This window comes from Pleurodeles waltl, chromosome 2_2 (assembly GCF_031143425.1).
Source record: "Pleurodeles waltl isolate 20211129_DDA chromosome 2_2, aPleWal1.hap1.20221129, whole genome shotgun sequence".
NCBI classification, from domain to species: Eukaryota; Metazoa; Chordata; class Amphibia; order Caudata; family Salamandridae; genus Pleurodeles; species Pleurodeles waltl.
In genome coordinates this window covers 410,385,271-410,413,130 of record NC_090439.1, presented here as the reverse complement: position 1 = coordinate 410,413,130, position 27,860 = coordinate 410,385,271, and positions in this window count along the sequence as shown.

Here is a 27,860-nt window from a genome sequence, read left to right as displayed (position 1 = left end):
GGTTTCCATTTGCCACCACCAGCGGAATTCAGTTCACCGCCGCCACGGCGGTCGGCGGTCTTTCCTGCCATGTTCATAATGACCAACTAAGGCCCTCATTACAACCCTGGTGGGAAATCCCGCTTTCCGCCGTGCTGAAGACCACCAACATACCGTTGCGGCAGCATAATTCCACTACAGGTATCACAAACCACATCTTGGAATTCGCCACTATACAGACACCCACACAAGTCCGCCACACCAAAGGTCAGTGATAAACTGGCGATACCAAACCCTACACCATCATGGCAACAAGAATACGCCCACACTATCACGACCCACAAATCAACGCAGCGGTCATTCAAACGCGGTAATCCATTGGCGGTACACACTGCTGCGCTCAAAATACACACACATTTACAAAACACAACTACATTGGACAATTCGAAATACACATACCTGATACACATACACACACCACACCCACACACTCACAACACTATAAAACACACACCCACATTACCCACAAACCCTTCCAACAAAATGTTTTTGAAAAAACTGTGAGAGAGAGAATAGCAAACACAACACCAGCATCCACAGGCACACAACACCATCACTCATGCAACATCCACACACCTCAACCAACACACACCAACACATCCCCTCACACATCACAACAGACAGCACCTCACACATCACCCACACCACATCAAGGCACCTCAAAGACACCCCAGGTTTTCTAAGGAGGAGCTCAGGGTCATGGTGGAGGAAATAATCTGGGTAGAGCCACAGCTATTCGGATCACAGGTGCAGCAGACATCCATTGCAAGTAAGATGGAGCTATGGCGGAGAATTGTTGACAGGGTCAACACAGTGGGACAGCATCCAAGAACACGGGATGACATCAGGAAGAGGTGGAACGACCTACGGGGGAAGGTATGTTCCGTGGTATCAAGACACCAGATTGCTGTACAGAGGACTGGCCGTGGACCCCCACCTCCTCCACCACAACTAACAACATGGGAGGAGCAAGTCTTGGCAATACTGCATCCTGAGGGCCTCGCAGGAGTAGCAGGAGGACTGGACTCTGGTAAGTCATATCTTAACTACCATATACCCCTACCCCACCTGCATGCCATCACATTCCCCCACCCTCACCCTCACCCCATCACTCCAGCACCTCACATATGCCCCACTATCACAACCCACACATCCCAATACCAAGCCCTGCATGCAACACCAAAGCATGGACACCCATTACCAAAGCACGTCCAGTACAAATACCCACACAAACCCCAAAACACTAATCACACAAGGGCAAACACAACAATGGAAGCACAAGAGTAGAGGGTAACTCACCAAATGCACAAGATGGCACACACAGATATTAAAACTCTGCATTTACACCACAACAGGGCCCATACCCAACGTCACTGGACAGGAGGTGCCAGACATATCCAGTCCCCCCACAGAAGTGGCCCACAGTGATGACAGCAGCTCTGCACGCCTGGATCAAGATGACCAGCTCAGCCCATCCGGGACCTCTAGACAGTCGGTTCCCCTGCCACTGTCACAAACCACCACTGAACCTCCCCCCTCAGGAAACACCACCACAGCACCCACCCAGCAGGCCCATCCCTCTGTCCCAAGGCCACGTCAAGAAGCAGTGTGTTCACCACTACAGGAAACCCAGGCAAACCCACCAACCCACGACAATCAAGGACCTGGGGTCAGTGGCAGTGGGCACACGGATCAGGGGACAGAGGCACAGGATAAAAGGGAAGCTGTGAGGACTGCTGTGCGACAGGGGGAGGAAAGGCCCAGGGAACCCATGAGGCACTCTCCAACATCATGGGAGCATACTATCATTCCCCGAAGTCCATGGGCATGGTACTGGCAAGTTTCAGGAAACCCAGCGGATGCAGGAGGAACACTACCTTGGGATCAGGGAGGACTTGAAGTCCATTAATACCACCCTGGTCACCATTGCAGGGGTGCTGAGAGACCTTGTCAACACTGTGAGGGACACAGCGGGACACAAACGGGCCCCTAAGACTAGCCTGGACGATGAACAGCCCTCCACCTCTGCCGACGCTACTGGACAGGAGGCACCGCCAGAGGACCAACAGGCCACCAGCACCCCACCCTCTGCAGAAGGAGAACCAGCCCGCAAACGGTCCCTGAGATCCAGGAACAAGACAGAGAACATTGCCAAGACCCCCGCCAGGAAATAAGACCCTCGTGAATGTCACCCTTCTGTCCCACTTTGTCACCCTGTCCACCTTAAACTGCCATTGCTGCACTTCCTATGTCCCATTGGACAATGCACCTGTGACACAAATAGACTGGACTCTGCCATGGGCATTCATCCACCATCACCCCAGCCCATTTCACACACCCCTCCACTTATCTGCACAGAAATAAACACCCTTGATTCACCAAACAATCTGGAGTCAGTCTGTGCTTTCACAAATGTGTAATTGCAAAATCTCTGGAATATAGCAATGTCAATGTACTTGTTCACATACCAATGTTACACAGCTGTAGGCCAGGAGTAAACATAGCAGAGGACACATATTGGGAGCCACATCTATGAAATGCAAAGCCAAAGTGACATGTCAGGGTCCATACACAGAGTTAAAAAGGCAGATTTATGCTAGCTCCTACAGTAGTATGTGATGTGGGAAGCAGTTCCATCTTCTCACCTGTGTCTCACTGGAAGTATTGCGTGATGATGTTGTTTCGGCTGTCTACATCTTCTTATTCTGCCTCCTCTTCTTCACTATCCTCAGGCTCCACAACTGCCCCAAGACCAACATCAGGCCCATCCTCCTGCAGAAAACGCACCTGGCGTCACAAAGCTGTGGGTTCCCCTAGGCCAGGGCGTACTAGGTAGGGTAGGTCCCTTGTTAGGCAGGCTCTGTGGCACTCCAACCCCAATAGTGGTAATAGCCACCTACACCTAGTCAGGCTCCTGTGGGTTCCAGGTGTGCAGCAAATGGGCTTAGGCATCGTCCCCCATGGGCATGTGAATTTCCTAAGAACTGTTAGTGCATGGCTTAGTGCAAGGGCGGCTCCCTGTGTGTGGTGTCCGCCAACGGTAGTGGTGTTGCATGTACTGAAAATGTGTTTCTTCTGTCTTCCCCCCCTTTTTGTTTTGTCACCCTGATCTCGCATGCATTAGCAGTGGCACCGGAGCAGGAGGGAGCTGTATCCCACATAGCCCTGGAGGGTGAAGCAATGGAGTCTGAACGGAGTGGGACGGAGGGCGAGGGGAGCTCCACGACGGGGACAGGAGCATGCAACAGCAACAGCGACTCCTCCTCTGATGGGAGCTCCCTTGTGGTGGCGGGCACCTCTGTGCCCACCGCATCAACAGGTATAGCCGCCACCCCCTACCAGCGCTGTACCCCCAGCAGCCCCTCAGCGTGTATCCCATGCCCGCTCACCCAGGAGTGTGGGCATCTCCTTCGCCCCAGGCACCTCAGGCCCTTCCCCAGTCAGTTCTGCTGCCCTCAGTGAGGAGGCTATTGACCTCCTGAGATCCCTCAACCATTTTGAATGCCATCCAGGGTGTTGAGAGGCATTTGCAACAAACAAATGCATACCTGGAGGGCATTCATTCTGGGCATGCGGCCTAACAGAGAACATTTCAGGCTCTGGCCTCAGCACTGATGGCAGCCATTGTCCCTGTGTCTAGCCTCTCCTCTCCAACTTCCTCCACCCCGACCCAATCACCTGTACCTCAGCCTTGACCAAGCACACCATCAGACCAGAATGCACACTCATCAACACACAAGAGTGGAAATGGCAAACATAAGCACCACACATCCCACAAGCACTCCCACAAGCACCATACCCATGCAGACACAGAAACAACTACTGCCTCCACTGTGTCCCCTTCCTCCACGTCCTCCTCCTCCCTCCCTGTCTCATCTCCACTCACACCTGCACACACTACATCCTCAGCCACTACCTCCATCACCAGCCCACCCATCACCACACACCGCTCACGTGTATTCACCACCCCCACTACCATTGACACATCCCCTGTGTACTCTCCCAGTGTGTCGTGAGCCCTCCTCCCAAGGTACACAAACGCAGGTACACACCCACCCAACAGCCATCCACCTCACAAGAGCCTCCGGCCCATGCACCTTCACCCAAATTCAGCAAACGTACACCTCCTACAACCACTACCTCTTCCTCCACTCCCAAACCCCCTCCATCTTCCCGTCCCAGTGTGTCTAAGAAACGTTTCCTAGCTAACATTGACCTCTTCCCTACACCTCCCCCCCGTCCTTCCCCTAGGGCCAGGCTTTCCAGGTCCCAGCCCAGCACCTTAGCCACCAAATCCCCAAGCACAATGGTGCCTGCAACTCCAGTGTCATCGAGTGCGCCACCCATCAGGGCTTCCAGTGTGCCACCTAGCGAGGCCAAGGACATTCCGCCACTTGCCAAGGTGAAGAAGGTGCCCACATGCCGGAGGGAGAAGCTGCACCTACCAGCAAGCAAGGGCTCCTTCAAACCAAAAGGGGACAGTGGCAAGATACCAGCAGCAACATCAAAGGTGGGGAAGGGACACAAGACGAAGAGCAGGTCAGGAAAGGGCACGGGGCTCCAACTGAGGGACTTGAGTCACCCCTTCTGTCAACCACTACACCAACCTGTACGGCGGTGGACACCGCCACCTGCACTGCCACCAGCACCGCTACTTGCATCGCCACCAGCACAGTCACCTGCACCGCCACCTGCACATCTGTTGCCTCAGCAACAGTCCCCAGCATCATCCCCAGTGGGCAGCCGTCCAAGGCTGAAGGAGACGTCCTGCTCTGTCCCTCAACAGGTGCAGACACATGCACCACTGCCAGCACCTCCGCCACAGACACCACCGCAAGCACCGCCACCAGCCCCGCGACGTGCTCAGACAGTACCACCACAGCTGTCATGGCTATCATCCCCAGTGGGCAGCTGTCCGAGGCTGGAGGAGACGTCCTGGACCCTGCTCGGCTTCCATGAGGCATGACTTCCATCACTGTTTTCACCTGCAGGTGGCAGGCAAAGCCACAGCAGGGTGGGGTATGTCTCGACCTCCATGGCGTATCATGCTACCTGTTCCCAGGCAATCTCGTGGCACACACACCCATGTGAGGGAACGGGACCAGCCACACTGCATGTGATGCACTCTGGGCACCAAGCCCCCTCCAGAACCAGTGGAGAAAAGCATCCACTTCCTCAGTCCTTGGCAGGATGAAGCACTCTGGGCACAAAGCCCCCTCCAGAACCAGTGAAGAAAAGCATCCACTTCCTCAGTCCTTGGCAGGATGAAGCACTCTGGGCACCAAACCCTCTCCAGAACCAGTGGAGAAAAGCATCCACTTCCTCAGTCCTTGGCAGGATGAAGCACTCTGGGCACAATGCCCCCTCCCGAACCAGTGGAGACTGTTATTCACTTGTGAGACTGTGGCTTTGCACTCCCCAGGATAGAGCGGTGGGCAAACCACCCACTGTAAAGACTTGTGAGACTGTGGCTTTGCAATCCCCAGGATAAAGCAGTGGGCAAACCACCTACTATAAAGACTTGTGAGACTGTCTCTTTGCACTCCCCAGGATACAGCAGTGGGCACATTACCCACTTGAGAGACTTGAGAGACTGTGGCTTTGCACTTCCCAGGATAGAGCAGCGTGCAAACCACCCACTGGAAAGACTTGTGAGACTGTGGCTTTGCACTCCCCAGGATGGAGCAGTGGGCAGACTACCCACTGTAAAGACTTGTGAGACTGTGGCTTTGCACTCCCCAGGATAAAGCAGTGGGCAAACCACTCACTTGAGAGACTTGAGAGACTGTGGCTTTACACCCTCCAGGATAGAGCAGTGGGCAAACCACCCACTGGAAAGACTTGTGAGACTGTGGCTGTGCACTCCCCAGGATACAGCAGTGGGCAAACCACCCACTGGAAAGACTTGTGAGACTGTGGCTTTGCACTCCCCAGGATACAGCAGTGGGCAAACCACCCACTGTAAAGGCTTGTGAGACTGTGGCTTTGCAGTCCCCAGGATACAGCAGTGGGCATGGAGCCCCCTTGTGGAGCAGTGGCCTCGTGCGTTCATCCGGCTGAGGTGCCACCCTGTCCCTCCCCCTGAGGTGCCTGTTTCATTTCGATTTGATGCCCCTGCAGTGTTCTCTCCATTTTGAGTCAGGTATCTTGTTTGGGCTTTGACCATGCATTTTGGGACACTGATCCACTGACGATGTTTGAATACTATCCTGACTTATGTAGTTGGTGTACATATTTGTATATAGTGATTTTTGAACTTGCACTATCTGATTTTTCTTGATTACAATCGTTACAATCATTTCATTTTGTCCTTGCGTTCTTCCAGGGGGTGAGGGGGTGTATATGTAATGTTGCTGCATGTATTTGTGTGTATAGTGTTGTGGGTGAGGGTGGGGGTGGGGGTACTGCGTGTTGCGTGTGTGTCACTCTCTTTTCCCTCCCCCCTCCCCTGTGTTGTAGGTGCAGTACTCACCGTGGTCGTCGACGGCGTCTTTCATGTTCCTGAAACAGAAGGAGGAAGACCAGCATGGGCAGGACGTGCAGTTCGGGCTCCATGGTGTCCTGGTTCCTTGTTGGGTGTCGAGAGGTGAATGGTTTCCCTTGCCAGTACTGTTTCCACTGTGCTTTGGATCGCGTTGGTTCCGCCCCGGAAAAGGTGGAGGATAGGCCTCTTGTAATAGTGTGGGTGGTACATTGTCTTCCGCCTGTCTGTTGGTAGTTACCTCCGTGGTGTTTGTTTCTACCGCCGTGGTGGTCGGAGTGTTAAAGTGGCTGTCTATGTTGGCAGTTTCCGCATTGGTTGTGATTCCATCTATTTTTCTACCGGCCTGTTGCCGGTATTACCGCTGCTTTAACACCGACCACCAGGTTTGTAATGAGGGCCTACGTCCGAATGTAGGAAGTTGACCGGGACCTCCCAGCCAGCGTATCTGAGGAGGACTCCAAGGACGTCGGATCAAGATCCAGGTTTGCCCCGGTCGAAGGATTTTCACTTTGAAAAAACAACTAAGTCCGAAGGTAAAAATCTCCACGAGGGCTCCCGCGACGCGTATCGGAGGAGGAGTTCCAGGAGGTCAGATTGGACTGGCAGGTTCGTCCCATTTAATGAAAATCTTCAGAAAAATGACCAAGTCCTAAGGTAAACTTTTGACCGAGACCTCCTGCGGGCTGTAGTCGAGCCGGGCTACATCGCGGTTGGCCTAAACTTTGACTTTGCCCCGGTCGAGGTGCGACCAGATGACCAGATTGGCGCTTTTTGTTTCTAGGCGCTAGAAAACAATAATTCTTTCAAAATTCATATCTCCGGTTCCTCTTATCCGATTTTATTTGTTTTTGTGTCATTTTAAAGATAAAAATATAATCTATGTTTATGAATTGCTTTTGGATTTTTAAACTGTTTCCTGTGTTTCATTTAAATACTGTTTTGTGAAATTTGAATTCTTTACACTCTGGGGGTCATTACAACATTGGCGGTAAAAGCCGCTTACTGCCGTGCAGAAGACCGCCAACACACCGCCACGGCCGCGGAATTCCGCCACAGCTATTATGACCCACAGCACGGAATCCGACAAAATTCAGACACCCACACAAGTCCGCCACACCAAAGGTCAGTGATAAACTGGCGAAAACTAAACCTCCACCGTCACGCCAACAGAAATACGGCCACACTCTCACGACACACGAATCCACGTGGCAGTCATTCAACCGCGGTATTCCGTTGGCGGTACACACCGCCGCGCTCAAAATACACACACTCTTACAAAACACAACTACATTGGACAATTCAAACTACACACACCTGATACACATACACACACTACTCCCACACACCCAATACAATATAAAACACACACCCACAAACCCCTACGACCACAATTACAGAGAGAAGGCCAGAGAGAGACACCACCATCAACAAACTAGCATCCACAGGCACACAACACCATCACCCACACAACTTCCACGCACAAAACACCACACACCACTACATATCACCACACACCACCCCACACATCACCCACACCATCCCATGGTACGGCAAAGACACCCCAGGTTCTCGGAGGAGGAGCTCAGGGTCATGGTGGAGGAAATCATCCGGGTAGAGCCACAGCTGTTTGGAGCACAGGTGCAGCACACCTCAATTGCAAGAAAGATGGAGCTATGGTGAAGAATAGTCGACAGGGTCAACGCAGTGGGACAACACCCAAGAAATCGGGAGGACATCAGGAAGAGGCGGAACGACCTACGGGGGAAGGTGCGTTCCGTGGTCTCAAGACACCACCAGGCGGTTCAGTGGACTGGCGGCGGACCCCCACCTCCTCCCCCACAACTAACAACATGGGAGGAGCAGGTCTTGGCGATTCTGCTTCCTGAGGGCTTCGCAGGAGTCGGTGGAGGAATGGACTCTGGTAAGTCAAATCTTAACTATTACATCCCCCACCCTACCTGCATGCTATCACATACCCCCACCCCATCACTCCAACTCCTCACAAATGTGCCGCTATCACAAACCACACATCCCAACACGAAGCCCTGCATGCAACAACAACGCATGGACACCCATCACTAAAGCATGGCCACTGCACATACCCATACACCCCCCTAAACCATAATCACACAAGCTCACACACAGGAATGCCAGCACTGAGGTACACGGTCACCTACCCATTGCACACCATGACACACACAGATGCAATAATCATGCCTTTACACCCCTGCAGGACCACTACCCAACGTCACCAGACAGGAGGGTCCAGACATGTCCACTCCAGCCACTGAAGAGGCCCACAGTGATGCCAGCACCTCTTTCCACCTGGATCTAGATGACCAGCCCGGACCATCGGGGGCCTCGGGACAGTCGGTTCCTCTCACACAGGCACAGGCCACCACAGACCTTCCCCCCTCTGGAAACACCAGAACAGCACCCACCCAGCGGGCCCATACCTCCATCCCCAGGACACGTCAATCAGCTGTGTGTCCACCACTACAGGGAACCCAGGATAACCCACCACCCCAACAACAACAGGGACCTGGGGGCAGTGGCAGTGGGCACACGGTCAAGGGGACGGAGGCCCAGGAACACAGGGGAACTGGGAGGGCTGCTGTGCGACAGGGGGCGAATAGGCCAAGGGAACCCACTCTCCACTAGGCCCTCTCCTCCATCATGGGAGACTACCACCACTCCCAGGAGACGATGGCAACGGTACTGGCCAAGTTTCAGGAGACCCAGCGGATGCAGGAGGAACAGTATTTGGGGTTCAGGGAGGAACTCAGAACCATCAGCTCCGCCCTGGGCACCATCGTAGGGGTGCTGAAGGAAGTACTCAACACCAGGAGGGACACTGTGGCACTACAAGGGGCCCCTGACACTAGCATGGACGATGAACTGCCCACCACCTCCGCCGGTGCTAGTGGACAGGAGGCACCGCCACAGGACCACCACACCAGCACCCCACCCCCTGCAGACAGAGAACCACCCCACAAACGATCCCTGAGATCCAGGAACAAGACAGAACACGATGCCAAGACCCCCGCCAAGAAATGAGACCACCCTGATTGTCATCCCACTGTCCCACTTTGTCACCCTGTCCATATTTATACTGCCCCAGCTCCACTTCCTATGCCCATATGGGCAATGCACCTGTGAGACTAATAGACTGGACTCTGCCATGGACACTCCTCCACCATCACCCCTCAACATTTAACTTCCCCCTCCAATATTTTGTAGTTAAATAAACACACCTAAAGCACCAAAAGATCTGGAGTCTGTCTGTGATTTCGAAATAGTGTATTTGCAATTACAGTGACAAAATGTTCATGAAATAGTAATGTCAACATACCTATGTCACACAGCTCTAGTCCATGAGGAATCTAAGCAGATGACACACGTTGGGACCCACACCTTTGAAACCATAAGGGAAAGTGACAACTCAGTGACCATACACTGGGTGAAATCGACAGACAGAATAGAGGTAGAAGTGTTAAAGTACATGTAGTAGGCAGGAAAGTATTCTCACCTGTGTTTCACTGGAAATATTGCTCGATCACTAAGTCCCTGTTCTGCATGTCTTCTTCCTCTGCTTCCTCCTCATCACTGTCCACAGGCTCCACAGCTGCAACAACACCGCCATCTGGACCATCCTCCTGCAGAAAAGGCACCTGGCATCGCAAAGCCAAGTTGTGAAGCATACAGCAGGCCACAATGATCTGGCACACCTTCTTTGGTGAGTAGAATAGGGATCCACCTGTCATATGCAGACACCTGAACCTGGCCTTCAGGAGCCCGAAGGTCTGCTTGATCACCCTCCTAGTTCAACCATGGGCCTCATTGTAGCGTTCCTCTCCCCTTGTCCTGGGATTCCTCATTGGGGTCAGTAGCCATGACAGGTTGGGGTAACCAGAGTCACCTAATAGCCACACACGGTGCCTCTGGAGTTGACCCATCACATAAGGGATGCTGCTATTCCGCAGGATGTAGGCGTCATGCACTGAGCCAGAGAACATGGCATTCACAGGGGAGATGTACTGGTCGGCCAAAAATACCATCTGTGCATTCATGGAATGATAACTCTTCTGGTTCCTGTACACCTGTTCACTCATGTGGGGGGGGACCAAAGCCACATGGGTCCCATCAATGGCACCTATGATGCTGGGGATATGTCCAAGGGCATAGAAGTCACCTTTCACTGTAGGCAAATCCTCCACCTGAGGGAAAACGATGTAGCTCTGCATGTGTTTCAGCAGGGCAGACAACACTCTGGACAATACGTTGGAAAACATAGGCTGGGACATCCCTGATGCCATGGCCAAAGTTGTCTGAAAAGACCCACTAACAAGGAAATGAAGCACTGATAGCACCTGCACTTGAGGGGGGATTCCTGTGGGATGGCAGATTGCTGATATCAGGTCTGGCTCCAACTGGGTACACAGTTCCTGGATTGTGGCACAGTCAAACCTGTAGGTGATAATCAAATTTCTTTCCTCCATTGTCGACAGGTCCACCAGCGGTCGGTACACCAGAGGATTCCGCCATCTCCTCACATGTCCCAGCGGACGGTGCCTATGAAGGACAACAGCGACCACAGAGTCAAACAACTCAGAGGTATGTACCAACAGTCTACACAGAACACCATTCATACCTAAATGTGGCCTGTATGTGTGTTGAGACTAGGCCTAGGTATGTGTGACGCAGTTGGTAATTAGGCCATGTGGGTCCCTGAAATGGCGGCTGCCTGACCTCTAAAGTGGGACAATGGGATGTGAGGTAACTGTGCTGGCGTTGTACACCGTCGCGGTAGGCGGTCGGAGACCATGGCGCAATTCTGCATTGGGTCCCAGGAGCCAGTGACAATGTACGCCGGCGGTGATGGTACGCACTGCCGCGGACGTGACCGCCGCGGACGTGACCGCCATTTTCTATCTGTTGAATCACTCAATACCTGATCTCCGACAGGAGAGGACCCACACTGCAAGTGCTGCTGTGACCTCGGTCTGGAAGAGACAATGGCTCGTGCGTCTTGGGAAAGGGCTCCTTCCTTCACTGCGGAGGAGTTAGAGAAGCTCGTCGATGGGGTCCTCACCCAGTACACGCTACTCTACGGTCCTCCAGACCGACAGGTAAGTACACAGGGAGCATGTTGTATGGGCTATGCCTGTGTGGAGAGGGCTGGTTGTAAGAAGGAAGGGGGCAGAGTGCTGCATGCATGAAAGACGGTGGGTGCATGTGCCACATGGCAAGGGTAGGGATGGGGGCCACTCACTTTGATGGCGCAGTTGGTAATGACTTCTCTTCTTCCCCTGTACATTTCATGTAGGTCAGCGCCCACCAGAAGAAGCATATTTGGCGTGCCATCGCCAAGGACGTCCGGACCCTGGGGGTCCACCACAGACGGAGCACCCGCTGCCGTAAATGATGGGAGGACATTCGCCGCTGGAGCAAGAAGACAGCGGAGGCTCAGCTGGGGATGGCCTCCCAATGTGGGAGGGGTGCCTGTCGAACCATGACCCCCCTGATGTTCAGGATCCTGGCGGTGGCCTACCCTGAGTTGGATGGGCGCTTGAGGGCATCACAGCAGACAAAAGGGGGTGAGTACACTATCATTCAGCTGACTTTGCGCACAGTGAAGGTGTCTGGGTGGGGGAGGAGGGCTGTGGGTTTCCCTAGGCCAGGGCGAGTTCCGTAGCCTAGGCCCCTCCGTAAAGCATGGCCCTGTGGCCCCCCACCCCACCTCTGTAGAGTGCCAAGTACAGCTATTCATTCCCCTGTGTCATCTATGTGTTCATATGTCGTCCATAGCCTTGTAGACCATTTCCCAGAAATTGCACTGTAGAGCCCAACAGCGCGACATAGTGCAGGGGGCTTCTGTGTCTGTTTTGTCCACCAACGGTAGCGGTAATCCATGCACTCAACATGTCTTTTATCTGTCTCCCCCCCCCCTTTTTGGTGGTCTCCCTGTTCTTGTGTGCTTTAGCATCATCAGGTGGAGGAGCAGTGGCACCAGAGCACGAGGGAGCTGCATCCCACATGGCCATAGAGGGCAACACTATGGACTCAGAATACACCAGTGGGACGGAGGGCGAGGGGAGCACCACGGCAGGGACAGGAGCTGAAACCAGCGACACGGACTCGTCCTCCGATGGGAGCTCCCTTGTGGTGGCGGCAACATCTGTGCCCCCCACTTCTACAGGTACAGCCGCCAAGCACCCTACCAGCACCACCCTCCCAGCAGCCCCTCAGCCTTCACCCCGTGCCCGCTCACCCAGGAGGGTGGGCATCACCTTCGCCCCAGGCACCTCAGCCCCTGCCCTGTCACCACTGCTGCCCTCAGGTGAGGAGGCTATTGACCTCCTCAGGTCACTCGCTGTTGGGCAGTCTACCATTTTGAATGCCATCCAGGGCGTAGAAAGGCAGTTGCAACAAACTAATGCATTCCTGGAGGGCATTCATTCTGGTCAGGCGGCCCTTCACCGATCCTTTCAAACTCTGGCCTCAGCACTGATGGCAGCCATTGTCCCTGTGTCTAGCCTCCCCCCTCCAACTTCCTCCACCCAGAACCAGTCCCCTGTACCTCTGCCTATCCCAAGCACACCATCAGACCAGCCTGCACACACCTCACCACACAAGGGAAGCTCAGGCAAACATAAGCACCACACATCCCACAGGCACTCACGCAAGCATCACACACATACAGACACACCAACATCCACTGACTCCACTGTGTCCCCCTCCTCGTCGTCTCCCTCCTCCCTCCCAGTCTCGTCTACACTCACACCTGCATGCACTACCTCTACAGCCACTACGTCCCGCACCAGCACACCCACCAGCACACCCCGCTCAAGTGCAGTCACCACCCCACTACCATTCACACGTCCCCTGTGTCCTCTCCCAGTGTGTCTGTGACGCCCCCTCCCAAGATACACAAACGCAGGCACACACCCACCAAACAGCCATCCACCTCACGACAGCCTCCAGCGCATGCACCTGCACCCAAAGCCACAAAACGTACACCTCCTACAACCACCACCTCTTCCTCCAATTCCCAACCCCCTCCAGCTACCCGTCCCAGTGTGTCCAAACAACTTTTCCTGTCCACCCTTAGCCTATTCCCCCCCCTGTCCAACTCATAGGTCCCGAACTAGCACCTCAGCCACAACATCTCCGGGACCAGTGGTACCTGTTGTCACAGGTATGTGGAGTGCACCGGCCACCAGGACACCCAGTGTGGCACGGAGCCACAGCACAGCCAGTACCCCCCCTGTGAAGCACCAGAAGTTGGCCAGTGCCCAGAGGGAGAGGGGGAAGACTCCAGCCACCCAAGCCACTCCCAGGGGTCCCGGTGGGAGTGTGGACTCAGCTGTGACTCCTCCCAAGGTGGTGAAGGGCCACAAGAAACCCGGCAACTCTGGGAGGAGCAGCACGGCGGAGAAGACCGCCATCATCCCTGCTGCCCAGGAGGGCCCCGCCAGCCCCATCGTCGCTGCTGCCCAGGAGGGCCCCGCCAGCCCCATCGTCGCTGCTGCCCAGGAGGGCCCCGCCTGCCCCATCGTCGCTGCTGCCCAGGAGGGCCCTGCCAGCCCCATCGTCGCAGCTGCCCAGGAGGGCCCCGCAAGACCCATTGTTGCAGCTGCCCAGGAGGGCCCCGCCAGCCCCATTGTCGCTGCTGCCCAGGAGGGCCCCGCCAGCCCCATCGCCGCTGCCCAGGAGGGCCCTGTCAGCCCCATCGTCGCTGCCCAGGAGGGCCCCGCCAGCCCCATCATCACAGCTGCCCAGGAGGGCCCCGCCAGCCCCATCATCGCTGCCCAGGAGGGCCCCACCAGCCACAGCCCAGCTGCCCAGGAGGGCCCCGCCAGCCACAGCCCAGCTGACCAATGAAGGACCGCCAGCTCCAGCCCAGCTGGGCAATGAAGGACCGCCAACTCAAGCACCGCTGAACAGGTCAAGCACCGCTGAACAGGGCAAGGACCGCCAACTCGAGCACCGCTGAACAGGGCAAGCCCCGCTGAACAGGGCAAGGACCGCCAACTCAAGCACTGCTGAACAGGGCAAGCACCGCTGAACAGGGCAAGGACCGCCAACTCAAGTACTGCTGAACAGGGCAAGCACCGCCAACTCAAGCACCTCTGAACAGGGCAAGCACCGCTGAACAGGGCAAGGACCGCCAACTCAAGCACCACTGAACAGGGCAAGCACCACTGCACAGGGCAAGGACCGCCAACTCAAGCACCGCTGAACAGAGCAAGCACCGCCAACTCAAGCACCGCTGAACAGGGCAAGCACCGCTGCACAGGGCAAGGACCGTCAATTCAAGCACCGCTGAACAGGGCAAGCACCGATGAACAGGGCAAGGACCACCAACTCAAGCACCGCTGAACAGGGCAAGCACCACTGAACAGGGCAAAGACCGCCAATTCAAGCACCGCTGAACAGGCCAAGCACCGCTGCACAGGGCAAGGACCGTCAACGCAAGCACCGCTGAACAGGGCAAGCACCGCCAACTCAAGCACTGCTGAACAGGGCAAGCACCGCTGAACATGGCAAGGACCGCCAACTCAAGCACCGCTAGCCCATGAGCGGCAGGGGCACTGACGCAACTGGGACCGTCACGTGGTGAGTGATGCACCCTGGGCACCAGTCCCCCTCCAGAACCAGTGGAGACATGCATCCACTACCTCTGTCCTTGGCAGGATGAAGCACTCTGGGCACCTGTCCCCCTCCAGAACCAGTGGAGAGATGCATCCACTACCCCTGTCCTTGGCAGGATGAAGCACTCTGGGCACCAGTCCCCCTCCAGAACCAGTGGAGACATGCATCCACTACCTCTGTCTTTAACAGGATGAAGCACTCTGGGCACCATGCCCCCTCCAGAACCAGTGGAGACTGTCATCCACTTGTGAGACTGTGGCTTTGCACTCCCCAGGATGCAGCAGTGGGCAACCCACCCACTGTAGAGACTTGAGAGACTGTGGCTTTGCACTCCCCAGGATGCAGCAGTGGGCAACCCACCCACTGTAGAGACTTGAGAGACTGTGGCTTTGCACTCCCCAGGATGCAGCAGTGGGCAAACCACCCACTGTATAGACTTGAGAGACTGTGGCTTTGCACTCCCCAGGATGCAGCAGTGGGCAAACCACCCACTGTATAGACTTGAGAGACTGTGGCTTTGCACTCCCCAGGATGGAACAGTGGGCAACCCACCCACTGTAGAGACTTGAGAGACTGTGGCTTTGCACTCCCCAGGATGGAACAGTGGGCAACCACCCACTGTAGAGACTTGAGAGACTGTGGCTTTGCACTCCCCAGGATGGAACAGTGGGCAACCCAACCACTATATAGACTTGAGAGACTGTGGCTTTGCACTCCCCAGGATACATTTATTGGGCATGGAGCCCCCTCGTGGATCTGGCGTCGTGCACTTATCCGGCTGAGGTGCCCCCCCATCCTTTCCCCCTGGGGTGCTTGTTGTATTTCTATCTGATGCCCCTGCAGTGTTCTTAACGTTTTGATCTGGTATCGTGTGTGGGCCTCGCCCATGCATTTTGGGCCCAGTGGTTCACGGACTATGAATGGTGCAATACTTGGACTACTAATATTGGTGTATATTTTGTTAATAGTGTATATATGTATATTTTTGCTTACTGAATTTTGATATATTACAATGGTTCCACTGATTTCCTTTTGTCTTGGCATTCTTCCGGGGGGGTTGGGGGGGTGTAAGTATAATGTATAGATATGTATTGGTGTGTGTGTTGTAGTGGGTGAGGGTGGGGGTGGGGGTGTTGCGTGTGTGTGTCCCTGTTTTTTCCCTCCCCCTCCCCTGTGTCGTAGGTGCAGTACTCACTGTGGTCTTCGCCGCCGGCGTTGGTGCTCCTGGTACAGGAGCAAGAAGACTATTGCAGGGAGGATTTGGAGTTCCAGGTCTATGGTGTCCTCCTTCCTCGTGGAGTGTGTAGAGGTGAGCGTTTTCCCTTCGAAATTCCTGTTTCCGCCGTGTTTTTATCCGCGGTGTATCCACCCCAGAAAAGGCGGCGGATTGGCCTGTCATAATAGTGTGGGCGGTACATTGTCCTCCACCTGTCTGTTGGCGGTGACCGCTGCGCCGTTTGTTTGTACCGCCGTGGTGGTCGGAGTGTTAAAGTGGCTGTCTTTGTTGGCGGTCTTAACGCCTGCCTGTTGGCGGTCTTAACGCCACTTTAACACCGTCCGCCAGGGTTGTAATGACCACCTCTGTCTCCTAAGTTAAGCCTTGTCGCTTGTTGCCAAGCTACCAAGGGTTGAGCTGGGTTTTATTTACTGAGATCTAACTGGACCTAAGTGGAGGTTAGTGGCCTATTGCTAAGTGTAGGTACTTACCTACACTTACCAATAACCCATTTTCCAACACCATTTGTAAACTCTCCTACTCCTAATATTTTCATTGTCTTTGTGGCAATGGAATGCTGGTAAAATTGTGACCCAATTTTGCCTCAAACAATAACTAAGGGTTTTTTTATAAGCACATATCGCCTGCCCTATTTCGAGGTTGTTGTGATTTACCCAGCTCATCCATGGGACGAATGAGTGTTGTCCTTCTACCCAGGAGCTGCCACTCAATGCTGAATGGATGCACTGTTTGCTTCTTCAATTATTATTTCTTCTGTCAACTGAAAATATTTACAAATTCTTTCTGGGGGCTGCGCCACAATTTCCCAGTGGAGGAGGTGTGGCCCTTCGCTTGTATAGTCTCTAGAGAACAGGGCTACCGTGAATAAAAGTGCACATGTTGGGCTGGGCAGGAGCTGTTGCATGCCGAATCTGACATGCTCACTTTAAAAGCCTCTGACTAACATCGTAGCAGAGAGACTTTGGGATTAAGACGGCAGCACCCTTCTCTCAATTGAGCATTGAGCGGCCCTGCTCAACCCAATCTCACCGCTGCTCTCCTGTATCTTAATGAGTCTAATTCTCTTCATTTTAAAGAGCAGTGTTGAGATTGGCTGGGGTGTGCTGACACAAAGCAAACTTCACTGCATTGATTGCCATTGCTCTGAGTGGAATAGCATGTGTCTCAGGGCTCTGAGAAAGCGCCGCTGCTGAGCATGCCAGGGTGGGAGCAGCATTAAGTGGGAATCGCAAGAGGACTGGCTGAATAGCACTACAAATGACAACTGAAAGTGCATGTGGCCCTTTACGAATCATACCTAGAAAATGGCAACAGTTGTAGAAAGTCTGAACTGTTGAGCTGCAGCCATCAATCCTGATGTGCATTAAGTACAATTGTATGTCTCTCTCCATGCTTTATAATGAAAGCATCTAGGTGTGTGCACTAGTTCGTCGTAAACGTTAAGAGAAAAACACACACTGCACACATTTGGAGTTATTTTTATTGCCACAATAACGTCATTAAACTATTTTTTTAAAAGCCAAAGTGATTGTAGTGATTGTTTCTGCGCTTTTCCAAGAGATGTCCCACTCAGAAGTGGTGCTGCTCACTGATACTGAACTCTCTTTTAGAGGTCGGGGTTTGGAAGTAAGATTTGTAGCCGAAGATCTCTTCTTATTTCAGTTAGAAACATCTAAATTCGGACTTAAGAAAGTTTGAATCGTTCTCAGTGCTGTCTGATGGTTGACAACAAGTCTTGTCCTTTGTATTTTTGTCTGCCAATTGAAAATATCTACAGCTTGTTACTTTAGTGTTGAAATGCTTGTATTTTTTTCACATGTTTCTTTGTTAGGGTAGTTCAGTGGGTTACTCTCCGTATTGCTATAATCATTGTTTGGCCTTCAGACTTGTACAAATTGTGTTTCCTTGCTACATGGTATTGAAGACTGGCAATTACGCCCCACCGCTTTAAAATGACACCGAACGCCCGTAGATTTACCACAGAAGAGCTAGTGGTGGATGTACAGACTCCTGCCCTTTCAACAGCTGGACTGCAATGCCAGATTAGTGACCTCTGGCATGAATTTCCCACCGAAAAAATGACAATATTTTTAACATTAATATTTTTTTGATTGACAAAACGTGTGATGCTAGTTTGATAAATCTGCCTGTCAGACTGGATTAGATGAGGTTTCTCTGTAAAACTATATTTTATCACGTCTTACATAAGCTGTAAAATTCAACTTCCTCGTTTTGTATCATTGAGCGCTGATCTACTAGGATATATATTGTGCATTAGGAAGAGACAGTGATAAATGAGTGTTGATATGATCGAAGTGTTTCTATATTTTGCATGCCATCTTCTCCTAGTGATACTCTGTCATCACCCAGAAGCAGGATAATTATCCTGAATGTATGCTGCATCTGTTCTTTCAGCATCTGGCCTCAGGCACAGCCACAAAATACAGAAAAAATATCCCACGGGAATGTTGTGAGCTTAAAGAATGCAGCATTGAACACCTTTAATATGTTTTATATTATCTCTTATAGCCTCATTTTATGTGACCGAGTAATTCTGATTTGGGTGCAAATGGGTGTTTGTGCTAGGATCAGGGTTATAAGTGGTCCAAAAATTCTGGTTGTGCTCTTGTTCCCTGTGCAGATTTTTCCAGGTGGAACCTGACACTGCGCAGGTGTGTGATTTACAATTTGTCATCTGATGGATTTTTTTAAGTTCACAGAGACGCCTAATAAAACAATTCAATTTTTGAGAATCCCATTTTACCCACACTAAGAACCAGGAATCCATGAATAAAGTTAGGTAATTTTTATTTCCAGTCAAGAAATAATCAATCGAATATATATGTATTTCAGAAGAATATTTAAAAAGAACAAGATTACAGCTGGCAAGCTGAAATATCGAAATTAGTTCTGTCTCAGGAGCATAAAATGCAAAGGAATAACAGCCACTGCAATACAGAAACTGAGAATTTGGAACAGATGTTCAATATAACTACTTTTCTCACTCTGTTGGAAAATGGGTTATTGGTAAGGGCAGGTAGGTACCTACACATAGCAATAGGCCACTAACCTCCACTAAGGTCCAGTTATGTCTCAGTAAATTAACCCCAGCTCAACCCTTGGTAGCTTGGCAACGAGCGTCAAGGCTTAACTTAGGAGACAGAGTGTAAAGCATTCAAATATCACAAAACAGTAATTAAATAAAACACAGGAAACAGTTTAAAAATCCAAAACCAATTTATAAAAATAGATTATATTTTTATCTTTAAAATGACACCAAAACGAATAAAATCGGATAAGGGGAACCGGAGATATGAATTTTGAAATATTTTTTTTTTTTTTTAGCACCTAGAAACAAAAAGCGCCAATCGGGTCATCTGGTTGCACCTCGACCGGGGCAAAGTCAAAGTTTCAGGCCGACCGCGATGGAGCCCTGCTCGGCTACAGGCCGCGGGAGGCCTCGGTTAAAAGTTTACCTTCACACTTGGGCCCGTATTTATACTTTTTTTAGCGCCGCATTTGCGTCGCTTTTTTACGCAAAACGGCGCACACCTACAAAATACAATGGCATTTTGCAAGTTTGCGCAGTTTTTGCATCAAATAACGACGCAAATGCGGCGCAAAAAAAGTATAAATACGGGCCTTAGTCTCTTTTTTTTTTTTTAAAGATTTTTCTTCAGCGGGACGAACCTGCCAGTCCAATCCGACCTCCTGGAGCCCTTCTCCTGATACGCGATGCTGGAATCCTCAGTGGAGATTTTTACCTTCGGACGTAGTAATTTTTTCGAGGTGAAAATCCTTCGACCGGGGTAAACCTGGATCTTGATCCGACGTCTATGGAGCCCTCCTCGGATACGCTGGCTGGTAGGTCCCAGTCAACTTTTTACCTTCGGACTTAGTCTCTTTTTCGGCGATTTTTCTTTACCGGGACGAACCAGCAAATCAGGCCGGGTCGCGGTTGAGGCAAGCCGGCTAGAGTTGCCGCGGCGGGTCGGTCCCTCTATGGAGCTTTTTTTAAAAAGTTGTCCAAACTTCTCCAAACTTCTGGGGCTTCTCCCAGATGTCCTTTTAAAGTTCTTTTGAGGTCCACAGCTCACCCCATGGGTCCAGAAGTTCTGAGATGGTCCTTGGGGGGTGCGGACTACAACTCCCAGAATGCGCCTGGCGCAAACTCCTTTTTGGCCACTGGACAGTGATCAGCTGGTCGCTTTCTTCAGGAGTTGGTGCAGGGGACTCTGGTTAGCAATTTTTCACCTGTAGCAAACAGGGAGTCCCTCCTTGAACCAGTAGAAGCCAGGCAAAGTCCTTCTTGTGGTGAAGCCCAAGTGTGCAGCTGGTGCAGTCCTTCTGAGTGCAGGTTCCAGGTGCAGGCCAGGGGTCCAGCAGGGCAGTCCTTCTTCTTCTGTTGTTCTTCCTTGTTGGATGTGGTAGGGAACTGAGGTGTGGGTGCAAGTCTGCCAGTTTTATCCTTGCTCCTGGGTGAAAAGCAGGGGGGGTTCTGGTTCTCCAATCAGGTGCAGGGTCCTTCCCCCTGTGATGACCACTTCCTGGGAAGTGTGGCAAAAATCTATCCCAGGAGGCAACATTCTCTAAAAATCCATTATGGCTGAATCTGATTTTTGGAGGTTACATCTGTCTGAGCCCACCCACTGGTGTGGCTAAAAATGATAAACACACCCCTCTCCTGCCCTCTCCTAATCTAATCAAGGGGGCACATAGTTGTCTGGGGTTGCAGGATGTGGGGGTGTTGCTGGTTGCTCCAAATGTCCTTCTCTGCCTTTGAAGACCAGTTTGGCAGCCCTCCCCCTTCCTGCCTCACCATCTGCTGAGGGGAGATTCCTTCCCACAGGCACATTCCTTTGTGTGAAGCCAGGCCACTTCACACCTCATCAAGGCAGCTTGGCCAAGCTCCTAGAGGCTGGCCAATCAGAGCACAGCAGCAAAAACAATGCAGGGCTGAAATTGGCAACCTTTCAGGTAAAGTTTAAAACTCTTTACCTGAACAAGTTATATTAAATCCAACAACTGGAAGTTGTGGGATTTATTACAACAATTAATTTGATACCAAACTCTTGGTATGCATCATTGAAGGAGACTTTAAAAATTAAAATAAAGTCTCCCCATTCTAGCCTATGAAGGCCATTTACTACAATGAGGGAAAAACGAATTTGGCTGTTTTTACCTCACCAGGGCTTATAAAACTATTTTTATAAAGTCCCTGCTTATAGTTACATGGCACCCAGCCCTAGGGGCACATAGGGCACACCTTAGGGGTGACTTATATGTAAAAATAAGGTAGTTTAAGACTTTGGAACTACTTTTAATTCCAAAGTCGAATTTGCATATAACTTTAATTTAAAAGCAGCCAGCCAGACAGCCCTGCCTTTAAAATGACACTGGGCACCTCAGCAGTGCACCTATGGGTGCACCACCTATGCTGTGGTCCCTAAACCTACATGCCCTACCATATACTAGGGACTTATAGGTAGGTTAACTTAGCCAATTATAATTAGCCTAATTTGCATATTGATTTTACACAGAGCACAGGCCCTGGGACTGGTTAGCAGTACCCAGGGCACCATCAGAGTCAGGAAAACGTCAGAAAAAAGTGGAAAATGGGGGCAAAAAGTTAGGGGGCCTCTGCAATCAGCCCTGTTTTCTCACACAAGCCCCCCCCAGCCCACACGCCCAGGAGACTCAGCCCAACCCTGGGAGAGTCTTCCTGGCTTGTTAGGCGAGGAAGACAGTGAAGAAAACTGGCTGTCCCTCTGCAGGGCCTACTCTGCTTTACATCCTCCTGTCAGGGTCACTCCCTCTGGGTAGTGAACCCACCCCAACAGTGAAAGGACCCATCTCAAACTGAAACTTCCCTCTAGGGGGGTCTTCCTCCTCTCTCTCTGCCAACTTGGGTAGTGAGGTGCCCACGTCCCCTACTCCTAACTTTGCTAGGGCAACACCTAGCTTACCCAAAGAGGTCACCCAACACTTGACCAACCCCACCATGACCAACAGGGTCAGGGGGCCTACTTTGCTATTGGCCCTGGGGTCTGCCTCCCAAGCCAAGTACAGTACTGCCAGGAAGGCTAGCACCCATCAGAGGCTACTGACAGCTGTCAGTACCCAGAACCACACCCTAAGCTCTCCACTGACAGTTGGTGGAGCTGCTTTAGGGGCAACTGTGGGGTCCTGGCACCCCTCTTGCTGTCTAGAGTGGGGGGGCTACCACCTCTTGTGGCATACACCCTCCTTCCACTCTCCCTTCTGTCAGTGCAGGGGCAACACCTTGAATCTGGACAGCTGCCTGACTACTCAGGACTTCCTTGGGGTCAGGTGAGGCCTCACCAGTGCCAATTCTGGGCTCCCCCCCTACTGGGGCAAAAGTCCTTTGGCTCCCTGGAACTCTCTTTAAGAGTGGCCTACCCTTCCTTTTCTTCTTTCCTTTTCTTGGGGACCCCTGTCTCCTAACTGTAGGGACTGACTCCCCAGGACTTTGGGTTGGGGGGGGCGCCCTGGGCGACCGCCCCATCTGGGACCAGACTGACCTCTGGGAGGTCATTGCCCAGGATACAATCTAGGGGGAGGTCAGCACTGACTACCACCCTAATCCAGTCAAGGATACCCTCCCTCTCTAGGGGCACTATGGCTACAGGTTTGGAGGTGACCTCCGCTGTGGCTATCCTGACTTTCCTTGTCTCTCCTGGGACATACATGTCTGGGGTCACTAACCGGTCACTCACTATAGTGTGACTGGCACAGGTGTCTCTCAGGCCAGTGGTAGGGATCCCATTCACCTGAATGGGGTGGAAGTGCCTACTCCCACCCTCAGGGATCACCAGCTTACCATCTGGTCCTGTCTCCCAGCTCAATGCTAGGAGGACTTCATCATCTGAGGAGTCCTCCTCCATGGCTACACTGGACAGCCCAGTGCTAACCACCTTCTTTGGACAGGCTGCATCTCCTCTGAAGTGACCTGTCTGCTGACAGTCAAAGCAAGCCTTACTGTCCAAGAGCTTTTTTAACCCTGGGTCTCCTTGACTCTGCTTGTCAGAGTGGGAGTGGGATTTACTCTCCACCTTCTTAGGGTTCTGGGGTACAGAGGGAGTATCTGTGGTGGGCTTACCACCTCCCTCCTTAGGTTTTTGGGGACCTGACCCCCCTTCTTGGAGTCTCCCCCCTGGGACTTGACAACCACTCTGGTTCTCAACCACTCATCAGCTGCCTCCCCTAGCTCTCTAGGGCTGGTCAGCTTAGAGTCCACTAGATGCTGGCGTAACCTTTCTTGGGTACAATTGGTCAAGATGTGCTCTCTCATGATCAGATTGTATAACCCCTCATAAGTATTTACTTTGTTACCAATAATCCGGCCCTCTAGTGCCTTAAGTGAGGTGTCTACAAAGTCAACCCAATACTGGGTACTGACCTTCTGGGTGTTCCTGAACTTCAGTCTATACTGCTCTGGGGTCAGACCAAACTTCTTGGCTAAGCACCTCTTCATACTAGGGTATGAATCTGCCTCCTCCCCCCTTAAGGTCAGAAGCCTATCCCTCCCTGAGTTGGGGACCAACTCCCACAAAAGGGAACCCCAGTATTGAGGCCTAACCCTTCTCATTTGGAGTGCCCTCTCAAAGGCCTCCAACCACTTGTCTATGTCATCCCCCTCTACATAAGCAGGAACCACCCCTTTGGGTAATCTGGGGCAAAAACCCCCACCCAGGGACACCTCAACTTCTCTGTCGCTGCCACCATTTCTTTTCTCTCTCTTTGCCCACTTTTTCTTTTCTAGGGCCAGCTTCTCTGCCTCCAAAGCTATGAATGCTAGCTGGGCCTCCAGCTCTCTTTCTCTGAGGGACAGGTTCTCTCCTCCTGAAGGGACCCCCTTCCCCCAACTAGCTTTGGGACTGCCCCTAGTGACTGTATGTAATGAGGACCGGTCTTCCTCATCCTCACTTACGGCTCAGATGCCCTCCCTCCCCTGAGTGGTGAGAGCTAGCATCCTCCCCTACTTCTCCCTCCTCTGGAGCTTCCTCTGGGTCTACCTATTGGGCCTCAGCCCATGCTGTCAGGGATTTGATCAGGACATGCTTCCTGAGGTCAGTGGTTGCAGGCAACCCTCTTTCAGTACACAACCCCCTAAGCTGGACTACTGTCAGTGTGGGTAGGCTAGCCAGATCAAGCTCCATGGTTCCCTAGTTTTGTGTCAACAAAAACTTTTTGCAAAAATTGGAAACAAGAATTTAGAAAAATCACAAAAATTCAATAATTGAAATAAATCCAAATTAAAAATTAAAAACAATTTTTGCACTAGGACAATTTAAAGGATTTTAAATTTGTTTTACTTAAAACTGTAACGTGATACTGAACACAAGTACAGGATCCCACCACTGCTCACCAAAAATGTTGGAAAATGGGTTATTGGTAAGGGCAGGTAGGTACCTACACTTAGCAATAGGCCACTAACCTCCGGTAAGGTCCAGTTATGTCTCAGTAAATTAACCCCAGCTCAACCCTTGGTAGCTTGGCAACGAGCGTCAAGGCTTAACTTAGGAGACAGAGTGTAAAGCATTCAAATATCACAAAACAGTAATTAAATAAAACACAGGAAACAGTTTAAAAATCCAAAACCAATTTATAAAAATAGATTATATTTTTATCTTTAAAATGACACCAAAACAAATAAAATCGGATAAGGGGAACCGGAGATATGAATTTTTGAAAGATTTTTTTTTTTTTTAGCACCTAGAAACAAAAAGCGCCAATCGGGTCATCTGGTTGCACCTCGACTGGGGAAAAATCAAAGTTTCAGGCCGACCGCGATGGAGCCCTGCTCGGCTACAGGCCGTGGGAGGCCTCGGTTAAAAGTTTACCTTCACACTTAGTCTCTATTTTTTTTTTAAAGATTTTTCTTCAGCGGGATGAACCTGCCAGTCCAATCCGACCTCCTGGAGCCCTTCACCGGATACGCAATGCTGGAATCCTCGGTGGAGATTTTTACCTTCGGACTTAGTCGTTTTTTCGAGGTAAAAATCCTTCGACCGGGGTAAACCTGGATCTTGATCCGACGTGCATGGAGCCCTCCTCGGATACGCTGGCTGGTAGGTCCCGGTCAACTTTTTACCTTCGGGCTTAGTCTCTTTTTCGGAGATTTTTCTTTACCGGGACAAACCAGCAAATCAGGCCGGGTCGCGGTTGAGGCAAGCCGGCTAGAGATGCCGCGGTGGGTCAGTCCCTCTATGGAGCTTTTTTTCAAAAGTTGTCCAAACTTCTCCAAACTTCTGGGGCTTCTCCCAGATGTCCTTTTAAGGTTCTTTTGAGGTCCACAGCTCACCCCATGGGTCCAGAACTTCTGAGATGGTCCTTGGGGGGTGCAGACTACAACTCCCAGAATGCACCTGGCGCAAACTCCTTTTTGGCCACTGGACAGTGGTCAGCTGGTCGCTTTCTTCAGGAGTTGGAGCAGGGGACTCTGGTTAGCAAGTTTTCACCTGTAGCAAACAGGGAGTCCCTCCTTGAACCAGTTGAAGCCAGGCAAAGTCCTTCTTGTGGTGAAGCCCAAGTGTGCAGCTGGTGCAGTCCTTCTGAGTGCAGGTTCCAGGTGCAGGCCAGGGGTCCAGCAGGGCAGTCCTTCTTCTTCTGTTGTTCTTCCTTGTTGGATGTGGTAGGGAACTGAGGTGTGGGTGCAGGTCTGCCAGTTTTATCCTTGCTCCTGGGTGAAAAGCAGGGGGGTTCCTGGTTCTCCAATCAGGTGCAGACTCCTTCCCCCTGTGATGACCACTTCTTAGGAAGTGTGGCAAAAATCAATCCCAGGAGGCAACATTCTCTAAAAATCCATTATGGCTGAATCTGATTTTTGGAGGTTACATCTAGCTGAGCCCACCCACTGGTGTGGCTAAAAATCATAAACACACCCCTCTCCTGCCCTCTCCTAATCTAATCAAGGGGGCACATAGTTGTCTGGGGTTGCAGGATGTGGGGGTGTTGCTGGTTGCTCCAAATGCCCTTCTCTGCCTTTGAAGACCAGTTTGGCAGCCCTCCCCCTTCCTGCCTAAAATAAAGTCTCCCCATTCTAGCCTATGAAGGCCATTTACTACAATGAGGGAAAAACTAATTTGGCTGTTTTTACCTCACCAGGGCTTATAAAACTATTTTTATAAAGTCCCTGCTTATAGTTACATGGCACCCAGCCCTAGGGGCACATAGGGCACACCTTAGGGGTGCCTTATATGTAAAAATAAGGTAGTTTAAGACTTTGGAACTACTTTTAATTCCAAAGTCGAATTTGCATATAACTTTAATTTAAAAGCAGCCAGCCAGACAGCCCTGCCTTTAAAATGACACTGGGCACCTCAGCAGTGCACCTATGGGTGCACCACCTATGCTGTGGTCCCTAAACCTACATGCCCTACCATATACTAGGGACTTATAGGTAGGTTAACTTAGCCAATTATAATTAGCCTAATTTGCATATTGATTTTACTCAGAGCACAGGCCCTGGGACTGGTTAGCAGTACCCAGGGCACCATCAGAGTCAGGAAAACACCAGTAAAAAGTGGAAAATGGGGGCAAAAAGTTAGGGGGCCTCTGCAATCAGCCCTGTTTTCTCACACACTCCTAAACATGAAATGATCCTAAAGTGATCGAATCAGAGTTCTAAATAAGGAATGAGGATGGTTGGAATGAAGTTTTAGGGACATTTGGAAATGCAACAAGGTGTCAGCATAGTGAAGGCTTCAATAGAAGTCTTTCAGAAAAAGCAATAAGTGTTTAGCGTAAAGCTTCATGTAGGAAGCTGGCTCTGTATGCACTATTTCAAAGTAAGGAATAGTCTGCACAGAGTCCAAGGGTTCCCCTTAGAGGTAAGATAGTGTCAAAAGAGATAATAATAATGCTCTATTTTGTGGTAGTGTGGTTGAGCAGTAGGCTTATCAAAGGAGTAGTGTTAAGCATTTGTTGTACATACACACAGGCAATAAATGAGGAACACACACTCAGAAACAATTCCAGGCCAATAGGTTTTTGTTATAGAAAAATATATTTTCTTAGTTTATTTTAAGAACCACAGGTTCAAATTCTACATGTAATATCTCATTTGAAAGGTATTGCAGGTGAGTACTTTAGGAACTTTGAATAATCACAATAGCATATATACTTTTTACATAAAACACATTTAGCTGTTTTAAAAGTGGACACAGTGCAATTTTCACAGTTCCTAGGGGAGGTAAAGTAATGTTAGTTCTTGCAGGTAAGTAAACCACCTACGGGGTTCAAATTGGGGTCCAAGGTAGCCCACCGTTGGGGGTTCAGAGCAACCCCAAAGTTACCACACCAGCAGCTCAGGGCCGGTCAGGTGCAGAGTTCAAAGGGGTGCCCAAAACGCATAGGCTTCAATGGAGAGAAGGGGGTGCCCTGGTTCCAGTCTGCCAGCAGGTAAGTACCCGCGTCTTCGGA